Source organism: Nicotiana tabacum, chromosome 17 (genome assembly GCF_000715075.1).
Source record: "Nicotiana tabacum cultivar K326 chromosome 17, ASM71507v2, whole genome shotgun sequence".
Lineage (NCBI taxonomy): Eukaryota > Viridiplantae > Streptophyta > Magnoliopsida > Solanales > Solanaceae > Nicotiana > Nicotiana tabacum.
Genome location: NC_134096.1, coordinates 75,634,373 through 75,649,914, shown reverse-complemented (window position 1 = coordinate 75,649,914; position 15,542 = coordinate 75,634,373).

Genomic DNA, 15,542 nt, shown 5'->3' with positions numbered 1-15,542 from the left:
GGACTGGCAAACTAGAAAACCGAACCGATATACTCGAAATATGTCTAACGCCAGTGGTAACAATTATATATCGCACTATCTACACTTATCAAAGTGTAATTTCTTCTTTTATCTTGTTTTCACACTAGCTATTTACTTAAAAATTAAATTACGAGCAAGGTTGTTTACCGATATTTCTTAACATAGTTATTAGGAGTATCTTTCTTCTATTTTCAACTGTTAAATATATAGCTTCTGGCTGGTGCTTTTCAAGGCGTTCAATCATTTGGGATCAGATTTAATAGCACAGAACACAATTTTTATACCCTCATCTCTCTGATCTTTAGTCCAACGCTGAAATTAAATGGTTCAAAATTTCTTACAAATTACATGCAAGAATAAATCAAATATGCGAATTTACTCTTCTTAAAATATATTCAGCTGGCTACAAACGAGGATAACCTTAGCTCATTCTGTCACAAAACCTACAAACACGTTACAACTGAGGCTGAGCTCCATACTCTTAAATCTTAGTTCCATCTCCAGTAGTATTGTATTTAATAGTATCTGCGTAGGGGTGGCAAAACTAACCCAAACCCATTTGACCTCTCTAACCCATGATGATGGTTTGGGCTGGAACAATTTTAAAGATGGGCTGTTTTGAACTAGTCCAAGTTAACCCATAAAAAATTATCAGTCCAAATAAATCCATGATGATGCCAACCTTGACTCATGAAAATGCTCAATCTTAAAGTTCTACCTTGATTTATGTTTTGAAAAATATTTTCTAATTTTCCAATATTTTGTTGATTTAAATATTTGAAAAATATTTTCTTTATGAATTCGTTTTCTCCAATTGGTGAAAAATATTTTCCATATAAAGAGAAAGGAAAACATTTTCTAAAACTTTTTTTCAATCTTTCTCATCTCCACCAACCCCCACTACCCCCATCCCCACCTCACCCCCTCACCCCACTCTCACCCATGCACCACCCAACCCCAAGTCCCAACCCTAACTAACTGTTATTGACAAAAATAATCATCAAACATGAAAACAAATATGAAAATAAAGAGAAACACACTATCACAATAGAAAAAATAACAAATAAAATTTATATCAATAAAATGAAGAACGATATTGAGCTATTTTTTAGGTATCACAATAAAATAAAAGAAAATACTCATTTTATTGAAATAAAAGAAAATACTTTTTCTTCAACATGAAAAGAAAGTATTGATTTTATGACAAAGAAAATATTTTTTCCACATCATGAAAAAAAGTAATCTTTTTCTTGAAACAAAAGAAAATATTTTTTCTATAACATGAAAAGAAAGTACTCATTTTGTGGAAAAAAAAAATTTCTACATCATAAAAATAAAGTACTTATTTTATTGAAATGAAAGAAAATATTTTTTCTACATCATAAAAAAAAAATATTCATTTTATTGAAATGAAAAAGAAAATACTCTATCTACAATATTAAAATAAAGTACTCTAAATAATATTTTTATTTAGGGTGGGATAGAGGTGGTAGGTGGGAGTGGGTGGAAAGTTCCAATTTTATTATTTTTTTATTATTCTAATCTTTGTTATTATTATAAGACGATGAACTATCAAATAAAATTTTAAATCCAAATTGAGGAAACAAATCACTTGGCATGAATTGATATTTATTTCAAAACATAAGATAATTTTTATATATATTTATTTAAAAATTAAGAATAATACAAAGATTTAGATCAATTTGGGCGGGTTAGATTACAACATCATAGCTCCAGAGACAAGGTAATACGCCAGTGTAGGCACATGATCACGAGCCAATGGCGGTGGGATTGACATGTGATGAGCCAACGGTCGGTTCAGATTCAGGTGGTGACCGTTGCAGCATTTACTCCCTCTGTCTTTACCAATTTCAGCTGAATTCCACCAATAAAACCTTGCTTACATTTTCAAGCAAAGATGTTGCAATTAAATCATGAAGTCAAACTTTCATATTCAAAGCAAATACATTTTCTATTGATTCCCGCAAATTGGATTAAAAATAACTCTTGAATGAGGTCAAACAAATAAAAGTCTTTATTGATTTTACTTTCTGTACACACCGATAACTACTATAATAATACTCAGTCTCAAATAAATTGGAATCGACTATACTCAACTCATGTCATTATTAATACTAATTAAACTAAAAGAAAAAAGTTAGTTAATGTATATATATAACACTAGTAATAACAATAATAATATTTTTATTTGGATTTTTACCCGGTATTCGATACCTGCATTGGAGCCCGACTATATTCGGATTCGCGTCGCGCAGGGCCCCATTCAGGGGGAAGCACTCCCTACTAAGGATTTTTCCATACCCATGACTTAAACCCGAGACCTCTGATTAAATGAAGAGCAGTTTTGCACCACATCCTTTGGTGGTAATAACAATAATAATATTAGAAGTTATATAACAAGACTAAAATTTATTCCCGAATAAAATATATACCTAAGATTCTTTTTCTTTTTTAATTGTGCATGTCTTTAACTAAGTTTGTATTGACATCAAGAATTTTTAAAACTTTCTATACACTAATAGTTTAAAAACAAATTTACTATCTAATTATAGAGATTAATAACCTAAAAATAAGAGATATTACAACAATTGGACAATTGATGTCATAAAAATATCGCAAAGATTTTTCAAAATTATAAAAGGATCTAAACTTAAAATTAGTGGGTTCAAATCACTGTTCACTTACTATTAGTTTTAATACTAATACATATAAACTCTGTATAATTTCTAAAAACATTTTAATTGTATAGACAAAATTTGACAAGATATTGTAAATTGCACTAATCCCAAGTTCGCAAGTCCCAACCTATGAAAATCACCCCCTTAATGGCTCCTACTCCACTTCGCTCTTCATTTTTCCTTAGGTTCTTCATCGTTTAATTATATCGTTTGAAAGGATTCCGTTGGCATCCTTATGTAAGACCAGTCAAATTGAAATTCAGTCAAATACAAAATAGTTACCTGCCTCTCAGATTAGGACCCCGAAAGCAATTGAAAATTTCATCCTTTGGAAGATTTTTCTAAGTTAATAATCCAACATCTCCTTTTTATGACATGATATAAGGAATGATTATTAGGAGCCTTTTGGCATAGGCTTCCTCTTGAAGCAAATAGATGATCACCACTTAAATTTGTGTCGTTACAAAACAAAGAGTGCTCATTTTCCCTAGGAACTAATTATGACACTTGTCAAACAAAAGATTATCGATACATTAAGAAAAAAAGGGGTTTGTAGTAAATTGTATGATTACATTTTGAATAACCTTGAGTTAACACAACAGTAATATCAAGGGGAAAAACAAAAGGACTAGAGATAATCCTTGTATTAGCAATCTAATATTCTTTGATGCCCTCTCTAAAAGAATGCCGTTATGGTGTAATTGATAATAAAGTACCCTCAATGCAATAATATATGTCTAACTTGTACTTATTCGATTGCTTCAAAGTGGAAAGTGGCCCCTACTAGAGTACTACTACTATTTTTCATGCTTTGGCATTAGCCGTTCCTTGGATTTTGTTCAGTTAAGCAATGAGTACCCCTTTGCTTTCCTTTCTCAAAGCTTAGTCGTTTGATAAATTACAGCACTCCATTCGTTCCATTTTATATGACTATATTTTTTTTTGTAGTTCATTCTAAAAAGAAGATAATTTAATTTCAAATTTTTTATTTTATTTTTAATGAAATGATTTGGAGTAACACAAATATTTATGACTTGTTTTAGACCATAAGTTTCAAAAAAAATTCATTCTTTCTTAAACTCTGTGTCTATTCAAACTTTACCATATAAAATGGATCGGAATGGAGGGAGTATTAATTTTAGATATTTGATTTCTTAGAAAAATAATAAACATTTCTTACCTCTTTTCCTAATTCACATTTACTGTTTCAATTAGAGGATTTTTACAATGGTTTAGATAAATACAATTGAGATGAGTAAATTTATTAAGGAGTACTGCGGAAAAATTATAAAATGAATGAAGGTAATATTTGTTTTTACCTGCTTGCCAAGTATAACAGAAACTCAACTAATAAAGGAAATGGATATGTTTTATAGCCTTTAATTGGAATGTCTTATAAGGACAAGGCATAGGAACGAGATTATCCCAAACTATCATCACTACCAAACTATTGACACTATGTATATTGTGATTATAACAGCTGACAACGATAATTATGTTGCCTAGTATTTTTTTTTTTATGTTGCAAGCTAAATATGATTTCAGATTTAGCTTTCCTACCAAAATGTTGTGCTTAGTCTTTTTTAGAAAATTTTGATATCAGAAGGCAAAACAACGGCAGTGGATACTCGGTGCCTAACCTCATTACGATTGAATGAAAGGGACATGGTCTTTTCAGAATAAGGCTCAACTGTCGAACTGGAAATTGACATAGTCGTTATTTATTAAGGCCATTATATTAAACCAACCTATTATTGTGGATCGTCACTCAATTTTTATTTATTTTATCGAATTTAATAAATTATTTTTATAACAGAAAAAAACACTCTACTTTACCTAGTGTGTACGGTCAAAACCGATTCTCGGTCATAAAGACTGACTGAAACGATGACGTCTCGATCAAAGGGTATCCACATAACCAGCTCGGACGAATTGCGAAGTAAGGGCGTCGAGTTTCGAGCTATAAGACCGATCGACGGCAAAACTCGGTATCATTATCGAGCCCGTATCTGAATCGAACTACGAAGCAACTCCGACCGGTACAGGCCCCGAATGTCGATGCCCCAAGGTAGAACGGGCTCGAACCAAGACCAGGGGTTCGACCTAACACCAAGCCCGAGCCAACACCGAGCTCGCCAACAAAAGCCATTATAACCGCACCGAGAGAGAGAATCTTGGCAGGAATCAAGGAAGAGACAAATCATCATGGGTCTTCCACTATATGTATTATTTTATTATGTTATTATAGATAAAGTAGTTACCCTCTATTATAAAAAGGGACATAGATTGCAATAGACTCATCCTCCCCAAGATACATTAAGAGTTTATGTTGCTCATTGAGCCTTCCAATTGATTATTCCCATTTTATAGCAAAATACTGGTATTGTCATTTTTGTATCATAAGGAATTTACGTATCCTTAGAACCACACCTAAATTCAACGTTTTTCGATTTTCGGGTAAACAGTTTGGCGCCCACCGTGGGGCTAAGGGTAACAATGATTGTTTGATATAAATCTACAGTACACTCCAGCTTACAACCTCAAATCAGCAATGGCTCTACCTATCGACCTCGAAGCCGGCCTTCAAGATGAAACCAACAACTTGGCGCCCGGGGCCGGAAGGCTACCTGACAACTACAACGAGGCTCGGATCGAAGAATACGAAATTCGAGCCGAAGTACCATTGGATATCAATTCACAAATAGCTCTAGAAGCAAATCAACGTTCTGAACCGGAGAGAAGCGTTCAGGGCGGTGCTCGACCCATAGCCCGAGATACCCACAACACGGGGGAAATCAGGGTCATCTTGCGTATGATTTTCGAAATGCTACAAGCCCAACAAGCAGCGATAACTCAGTTATAGAGCCAAACTCATATGCAAAGCAGGCCGAACTTCAATCCACTTCTTCGAGAAGTCACCCCCGTGACGGAGCCCGCCATAGTAAAATCAAACGAGCAAGAATCAGGGACCACTCCTGAAATTTCTAAATTACTCGAGGAACTCACAAAACGAGTCGAAGCCAACGACAAAAAAGTGGAAACATATAATGCTAGGGTCGATCAAATCCCGGGGGCTCCGCCGATGATAAAAGGGCTTGATTCGAAAAAAATTCATACAAAAACCTTTTCCATCGAGCGCGCCCCCAAAACCAATCCCCAAAAAATTCCGTATGCCCGAAATTTCCAAATATAACGGTACATCCGATGCTAACGAACATGTCACCTTCTACACATGTGCCATCAAAAGCAACGATTTGGAGGACGATGAAATCGAATCCGTGTTGTTGAAAAAATTCGGAGAAACCCTCGTAAAGGGAGCAATGATCTGGTACCACAATTTGCCGCCAAATTTCATTGAATCTTTTGCCATGTTAGCAGATTCGTTCGTAAAAGCACATGCTGGTGCCATAAAGGTCGCAACAAGGAAATCAGACCTCTTCAAAGTAAAACAAAAGGAGTAACGAAATGCTGAGGGAATTCGTATCCCGATTCCAAATGGAACGTATGGATTTGCCGCCGGTCACAGACGATTGGGCCGTACAAGCTTTCACTCAAGGGTTGAACGGGTTAAGTTCGACAGCATCACGTCGGCTGAAGCAAAATTTGATCGAGTACCCGGCAATAACCTGGGCAGATGTACACAACCGGTACCAATCAAAAATCAGGGTCGAAGATGATCAATTGGGAGCCTCGTACGGACCCGCGCATCAGAACCGCACTACCACTAAAAATCATAGGGAAATCAACAGAGAACAAAGAACGAACAGAGACCGATACCAACCATACGTCACATATTAGATGGATAACGGTTCATCACATGATACGGTTTGGAACAACCGAAGGACTGATCGGGGGCAAAATTCTCGGGGACTTATGAGTAAGAGCGGCTTTGATAAATATGCCGATCCAATAGAAGTTCCTCGATTATCGGAATATAACTTCAGCATCGATACATCCGCCATCGTATCGTCCATCGGACGCATCAAAGACACCAGGTGGCCTTGACCCATGCAGACCGATCTTGCCCAAAGGAATCCGAATCAAATGTGCAAATATCATGGCACCCTTGGCCACAGAACGGAAGATTGCAGGCAATTAAGAGAGGAAGTAGCCCGCTTATTTAACAAAGGGCACCTTCGGGAATTTCTGAGTGATAGGGCGAAGAATCAGTTCAAGAACAAGGACTTCGGCAAGCAAAACGAGCTAGAAGAACCGCAACATGTCATTCACATGATCGTCGGCGGCGTCGATACCCCTCAGGGACTAGTGCTTAAACGCACTAAAACATCGATTGTGTGGGAAAAGCGATCTCGAACTCAGGATTACACACCCATAGGGACTTTGTCTTTCAATGATGAAGATGCAGAGGGAATCATCCAACCCCATAACGATGCACTGGTAATATCCGTACTCATGAATAAAACTAAAATTAAGCGTGTGTTAATTGATCCAGGTAGCTCGGCCAATATCATCAGATCGAGGGTTATAGAACAGCTCGGCCTGCAGAACCAGGTCGTACCCGCAACTCTGGTTCTAAACGGATTCAATATGGCATGTGAAACCACCAAAGGCGAGATAACCCTACCGATAAACATGGCCGGAACCATCCAGGAAACATAGTTTCACGTGATCGAAGGCGATATGAGATATAACGCCCTTTTCGGAAGGCCATGGATCCACAGCATGAGTGTTGTACTTTCGACCCTACACTAGGTCCTCAAATTCCCTACATCGGGAGGTGTCAAAGTTGTGTACGGAGAACAACCGGCCGCAAAGGAAATGTTCGCCGTCGATGAGGCAAAATCAATATCTTCATCTTCACCGATAAAAGGAACGGGTTTATAAGGAGATGCAATCGAAGAACAGAACGCCAAATAGCAATCACAGACATCGGCTTCGACCCAGTCAGGTAAGCGGAACATTGAAGAAGACGATGATCGATGGATCCCTCGATCCTTCGTAACCCCCGATGATTTCGATGCCACCAAATCAACAATTGAGGAACTAGAGCAAATCATACAGATCGAATGCTAGCCCGAGCGAAAGGTATACCGGGGGACGGGTTTGAGCCCCGAACTCAGGAAGAAACTCATTCGATTTCTTATTGATAATATCGACTATTTTTCCTGGTCCCATCTAGATATAACAGGGATCTCGCCGGACATAACGACGCACCAGCTAAGCTTGGACCCTAGGTTCAGACCAGTGAAGCAAAAAAGAAGACCCCAGTCCGAGGGAAAGCACGCATTCATAAAGGATGAGGTAACCAAACTTCTCAAAATAGGGTCCATTCGGGAGGTAAAATACCCCGAATGGTTAGCCAATGTGGTTGTAGTGCCTAAAAAGGGGGACAAACATAGAATGTGTGTGGACTATAAAGATTTGAACAAGGCATGCCCCAAAGATTCCTTTCCACTACCCAACATCGATAGCATGATCGATGCCACGGCTGGCCACGAGATCCTCACTTTTCTCGACGCCTATTCTGGGTATAATCAAATTCAGATGAACCCGGACGACCGGGAAAAGACTTCATTTGTGACCCAATATGGAACATATTGCTACAACGTAATGCCCTTCGGACTAAAAAATGCAGGAGCTACTTATCAACGCCTAGTAAATAAAATGTTCGAAGAACAAATAGGTAAATCAATGGAAGTCTATATTGATGACATGCTAGTTAAATCCCTGCGCGCAGAGGACCATTTGACCCATTTGCAGGAAACGTTCGAGATTCTGAGGAAATACAATATGAAGCTCAACCCCGAGAAATGTGCTTTCGGGGTCAGTTCGGGCAAGTTCCTCGGCTTCATGGTGTCAAATCGGGGAATCGAGATTAACCCCGACAAAATCAAGGCCATCGAAGACATTACCATCGTGGACAGCGTGAAAGCTGTACAAAGGTTAACGGGAAGAATTGCAGCCTTAGGCCGGTTGATTTCAAAATCATCAGATCGAAGTCACAAATTTTTCTCCCTACTGAAAAAGAAGAACGACTTCGCCTGGACACCAGAATGCCAGCAAGCGTTGCAGGAATTAAAACGATATCTATCGAGCCCACCACTGCTTCACACTCCAAAAATAGGCAAAAAACTGTACTTATACTTGGCGGTATCGAAAGTCGCCATTAGCAGTGTCTTAGTTCGAAAGGAGCAAGGTACGCAATTTCCTGTTTATTACGTAAGTCGGACCTTCGGAGAAGCTGAAACTAGGTATCCGCACTTAGAAAAATTGGCACTTGCGCTAGTATGCGCCTCCATAAAGTTAAGGCCGTACTTTCAATGTCACCCCATAAGCGTATTAACCACCTACCCACTCCGTAATATTTTACATAGGCCCGAACTGTCAGGCCGGTTGGCCAAATGGGCTATCGAACTCAGCGGGTACGATATCGAATATCAACCCCGTACGGCCATCAAGTCTCAAATTTTAGCAGACTTCGTGGCCGACTTCGCGCCAACCCTCGTACCCGAAATCGAAATAGAACTCCTTCTGAAATCAGGTATATCATCAGGGGTATGGACACTTTTTACAGACGGGGCTTCGAACGTAAAGGGGTCCGGTCTAGGCATAGTTTTGAAACCCCCCACGGGCAACATTATTAGGCAAGCCATTAAAACTATCAGGTTAACTAACAACGAGGCCGAGTATGAAGCCATGATTGCAGGTCTCGAACTAGCTAGAAACATGGGAGCAGAAGTCATCGAGGCGCATTGTGACTCTTTGCTGGTGGTAAGTCAAGTAAACAAAACCTTCGAAGTCCGAGAAGGTAGAATGCAAAGGTATTTAGACAAACTGCTTATCACTTTGCACCATTTCAAACAATGGACTCTACGGCATATTCCACGAGAACAGAATAATGAGGCCGATGCTCTTGCGAATTTGGGATCGTCGGTCAAGGTAGATTATTTGAGCTCGAGGACTGTCGTTCAACTCTCAAAATCGTTAATCGAAGATGGGCACGCCGAAGTAAATTCTGCTATCTTAACCTGGGATTGGAGAAACAAGTATATTGAATACTTAAAAAACGGAAAGCTCCCGTCAAACCGTAAAGATTCCAGGACCCTACGAACAAAAGCTGCTCGATTTACTTTGGCCACTAACGGAACACTATATCGAAGGACCTACGATGGATCAATGGCAGTATGCTTAGGTCCGAGAGATAATAATTATATCCTCCGGGAAGTACACAAGGGCACTTGTGGGAATCACTCCGGCGCCGACACATTAGTTCGAAAAGTGATCAGAGCAGGATACTATTGGATTAATATGAGCAAAGATGCGAAAGAATTTGTTCGTAAATATGATAAATGTCAAAGGTTTGCGCTAATGATCCATCAACCCGGAGAGGAGCTTCACTCGGTCCTATCCCCATGGTCGTTCATGAAATGGGGAATGGACATCGTCGGCCCTCTGGCATCGACCCCAGGTAAAGCCAAATTTATTTTATTTATGACTGACTATTTTTCTAAATGGGTTGAAGCGCAGACGTTCAAGAAAACAAGAGAGAAGGAAGTTATAGACTTTATTTGGGATCATATCATATACCGATTCGGGATACCCGCCGAAATAGTATGTGATAATGGGAAGCAATTCATTGGCAGCAAAGTCACAAAATTCTTCGAAGATCACAAAATAAAAGGATACTATCAACGCCATACCACCCCAGTGGGAACGGACAGGCCGAATCAATGAACAAGACTATTCTTCAAAACCTGAAGAAGAGGTTGAACGACGCCAAGGGAAAATGGAGAGAAATCCTGCCCGAAGTCCTTTGGGCATACCGGACAACATCAAAATCCAGCACGGGGGCAACCCCATTCTCCTTAGTGTATAGTTCTGAAGCATTGATACCGGTCAAAGTTGGTGAACCTAGTCCCAGATTTCGATTCATGACGGAAAAATCAAATAACGAGGCCATGAACACCAGCCTTGAATTATCAGACGAAGGACGAGAAGCTGTCCTCATCCGATTGGCCGCCCAAAAGCAACAAATCGAAAGGTATTATAATCGAAGAACTAATCTTCGCCATTTCAAACTCGGGGACTTAGTATTAAGGAAGGTCACCATCAATACCCGGAATCCAAACGAAGGGAAATTAGGACCGAATTGGGAGGGACCATATCAGGTGCTCGAGGGCGTCGGAAAAGGATCATACAGGCTCGGCATCATAAACGGCAAACATCTATCAAGCAGTTGGAATGTATCACATCTAAAATGGTACTACTACTAAGGTACGAACTTCCCACATTTATTTAACTAACCCATGCAGAAAGTCTGGACAAAAGCTAAATGTTGCTATGTGGAGTCAATCGCTAAACCATCCAGAGCCTTTGAACCCACACCACAAAGCTGAGATGGATCTTTCGCTTAAAAGCACGTGTTGCACTCTTTTTCCCTTAGACCGGTTTTTATCCCAAATGGGATTTTCGGCAAGGTTTTTAATGAGGCAACCATCGATCGCGGTGCACTTTTAAACAGTATCCGAGGCATCTATCCAATCGACCTCGAATACCGGGGGGCATCAGGGCCTCAAATACATCAAATTCAGATACAGGAAAAGTCATTTCACAACAATAGGGTTCCAAGAGGAAATATTGTAAGAGCCAAATGGTCAAAACGAACCATGCTCATGTAGATTGGCCCGAACATAGGCGCAAAACATGAACACATGTACAATGACTTGAGATTTATTGTGCAGCCAGAATTAAGATTCACTCAATTATTAAGCCTACGGGCTACATTGTCTCGAGTTCGATACATTCACTCGACCATTAAGCCTACGGGCTACTTACACTTCGAGTTTGAATCATTCACTCGACTAAGCCTACATGCTATTTTTATTTCGAGTTCGAGCAAGCACTCACTCGACCATTAAGCCTACGGGCTACTTACACTTCAAGTTCGAATCATTCACTCGACTAAGCCTACGAGCTATTTTTATTTTCGAGTTCGAGCAAGCACTCACTCGACCATTAACCCTACGGGCTACTTACACTTCGAGTTCGAATCATTCACTCGACTAAGCCTACGGGCTATTTTTATTTTCGAGTTCGAGCAAGCACTCACTCGACCATTAAGCCTACGGGCTACTTACACTTCGAGTTTGAATCATTCACTCGACTAAGCCTACGGGCTATTTTTATTTCGAGTTCGAGCAAGCACTCACTCGACCATTAAGCCTACAGGCTATTTACACTTCGAGTTCGAATCATTCACTCGACTAAGCCTACATGCTATTTTTATTTCGAGTTCGAGCAAGCACTCACTCGACCATTAAGCCTACGGGCTGCTTACACTTCGAGTTCGAATCATTCACTCGACTAAGCCTACGAGCTATTTTTATTTCGAGTTCGAGCAAACACTCACTCGACCATTAAGCCTACGGGCTACTTACACTTTGAGTTCGAATCATTCACTCGACTAAGCCTACGAGCTATTTTTTGAGTTCGAGCAAGCACTCACTCGACCATTAAGCCTACGGGCTACCTACACTGCTTCGAGTTCGAATCACTCGACTATTAAGCCTACGGGCTACTGTTATTCCTGTTATTCCGAGTTCGAGCAAGAACTCACTCACGGGCTACAATATTTCAAAACATTCACTCAACGGCTAATAAGCTACTTTTACAAATCACCTACGGATTATGTTCCTTCAAAGTTTGATTCATCGACTCAACGAGCAAACCCAGGGGCTACAAGTCTGATCGATCATAGAGACTACAAGGTCAACATTCGATTAAAAGCCTTCACAAAACAAAAACAAGTCGACCTCGTCATACACATATATACAAAAATTGCCTATGTGACTAATTTACAAACACAAAGAATCAGAAACTAAGCTTCCTGGTCGAGCTCTTCCCCATCCTCGGATCCGCTTTTACTACCATCATCGTCATCATCATCAGAAGCCAAGGCTTCAGCTTTCGCTTCGAGCTCTTTTGCCTTTTTTACCTCTTCGGTAAGGTCGAAACCTCGAGCGTGTATCTCCTCGAGGGTCTCCCTCCGAGACCTACACTTGGCAAAGTTCGGCAACCCAATGAGCTCGAGTATCGGCGGTCTTCGCCGCTTCTCGGGCCTCCATCTGAGCAGCCTCAGCATCAGCCCGATATACAGCAATGGACTTGTTCGCCAAAACTTTCGACGTCTCAACTTCCGCTTTAGCCTCAGCAAGTCCTATTTCAAGCTCCTCGATCCTCTTTGCTTGAACCGACCCCTTTTGCTTGACAATTCGAAGTTGAACATCGGCCGATAATAATTTCGTCAAGATGGTTTCTTTTTCCGCTGCCAGGCGGTCGAGGTTCTCCTTCCACAGATTGCATTCAGCTCGGATTTGGTCGACTTCTTCTCGAAGTAACCCGATTTTTTCGATCTTTTGCTGCAACTGAGACAACGAAGGGTTAACTTCCACGGTTAAGTCAGACCCATACTTTAACAGAACGAGGCTCACTTGCTTATCGAGCTCGACCCCTTCTTCACGGACCTTAGCCAAATCCGTTTGAAGATCCTTTATAGCCTCATCCTTTTGGCTGCAAAGAAGCCGCATGGCATCTCTCTCACCTGAGACCTTCCGTAGCTCGGCCTCACACTCGCTAAGATCGACTCGAAACCTAATAATAGCCTGCACAGTAAGAAACAGGAGTCAAGTATGGAAAAGAACAGAGAAACCAAGTATGAAAAAATCATTACCCGAGTAATAAAATGCTGAGCCTCCTCTAATAAGAGAGAAGCATCACCGATATTGGAACCATCGTAGACCCCAGTAAAACAATCCCTAAAAGGATCCCCTGCACCAGAGCCAACGCTGATATCAGGAGTCTTCAACTCTCGAGCTTCCTTCAACACCTCCTCAGAAAAAGACGGAAGAGAAGGCGAATGACCCATTGTCATAGCCCCAAGCAAATCACTCGGAGCACTCCGGTCGAGACTCAGGTCTTCGAAACCAACCCTGACAGGCACAGCCGCTATCGGCTCGGGAGCTCTAGAAACCTCGATGGCCTCCGTAGATCGAATCACCAAAGCCGAAGAGCTATCTTCTTCTCCTTTTTCTCTTAGTCGTTGGACCAAGGCTATCGAAAGGGCGATTGTTTTTCTCCTCACCCTTCGAGTTTTGGGCTTCGGGTCCTCTAACTGAGAGAAAGCTCTTCGCTTCTTATCTTTCCCCTGTTCGAGAACCAGGGACTTATTTCCTTCTTCACCGCTCGAAGGCCTCAGAACGGCATCCCTGGTTACGCCTGCACGAAAGAAAATCGGTAACAAAAAGAAAGTGAAGAACACTTCGAAGAAAGAAGGAAGCAAACCTCACCGTGATTCTTGGCCTCCCATCTGCCTTTTGCCAAATCACGCCAACCGCGTTCGGCATAAGAGGAGCTCGAGGCTAAATTCCGAACCCAGTCCCCGAGGTCAGGCACTGCTTGTGGCATCCATGGGACAGCTGAACATCGGGAAAAGACATTAGAAAAAATCAGAAAAAAGACATGAAAGGTGAACGAGAATCACTTATGATCAAAATTCCATTCTTCAGGGAACGGCATCTTCTCCTCCGGAAAAATATCACGGGTCCTCACTCGAATATATTGACCCATCCAACCTCGATCCTTGTCTTCATCGATGCTCGACATCAAAGCCTTCGATGCTCGAGGATGAAGTCTAGTTAGTCCTCGAAAAATCTGAGGTCGGTACAGTCGTATAAGGTGGTTCAGAGAAAAATCCAACCCCCCGGCTTTGATAGAGAAGAAGCGCAACAAGATCATTATACGCCATAAAGAAGGATGAATTTGGCCAAGAGTGACCTGATATCTTTTGCAGAAATCAATAATCACCGGGTCGACGGGTCCCAATGTGAAGGGATAAGTATAAACACTTAAAAACTCCTCCACATAAGCAGTGACGCTCTCATCGGAGGATGGAATTTGCAACACAACCTCGGAACCCCAGTTGCAGTCTTTCCTGACGGCCCCGAGATGATCCTCCGTTATAGAGCACGCGTACATCGATACGTGCTCATATCGACCCGGAACGGACGAAGGATTCTCCACCCTAAAATCGGTCTTCAAAATACACGGGCCAGGAACATAGTCGTGAACGGACGGTTCCGCCTGCGCCTTGTCATCAAACGACCGTGAAGAAGAAGCTTTCTCCTTCTGAGGTACGATTTTGGAAGTTTTTGCCATTGATATGAGAGGAAAGAATGTGAAGGAAGGTGAAAAGATGGACAGTGCCAAAAACCCTGTATGAGCGGCCCTGAAGTAGCGAAATAGAGAGAATAAATGAGAGATATTGAAAGAAGAGAAGGCGCAAAAGTGGTATAAGTTGCATGGAAAGACTATTTATAGGCTAACGCATGACGATTCGGTATTAGCGGTGGCCGACCACCGTCTGACACGCATTAAAAGCCTCGATAAAACCGAGCCGATGGGACAGTTATCACATACGTCATGATCGGGGTCGATAGAAACGTCGACATAAATTTGATCGAGCCGTAGAGAAATCATATCGTTTCTCGCTACATCCTTTCCGAGAAACGAGGGGACTATCTGTGTACGGTCAAAACCGATTTTCGGTCATAAAGACTGACCGAAACGATGACGTCTCGATCAAAGGGTATCCACATAACCAGCTCGGACGAATTCCGAAGTAAGGGCATCGAGTTTCTAGCTATAAGATCGATCGACGGCAAAACTCGGTATTATTATCGAGCCCGTATCCGAATCGAACTACGAAGCAACTCCGACCGGCACAGGCCCCGAATATCGATGCCCCAAGGCAGAACGGGCTCGAACCAAGACCAGGGGTTCGACCTAACACCAAGCCCGAGCCAG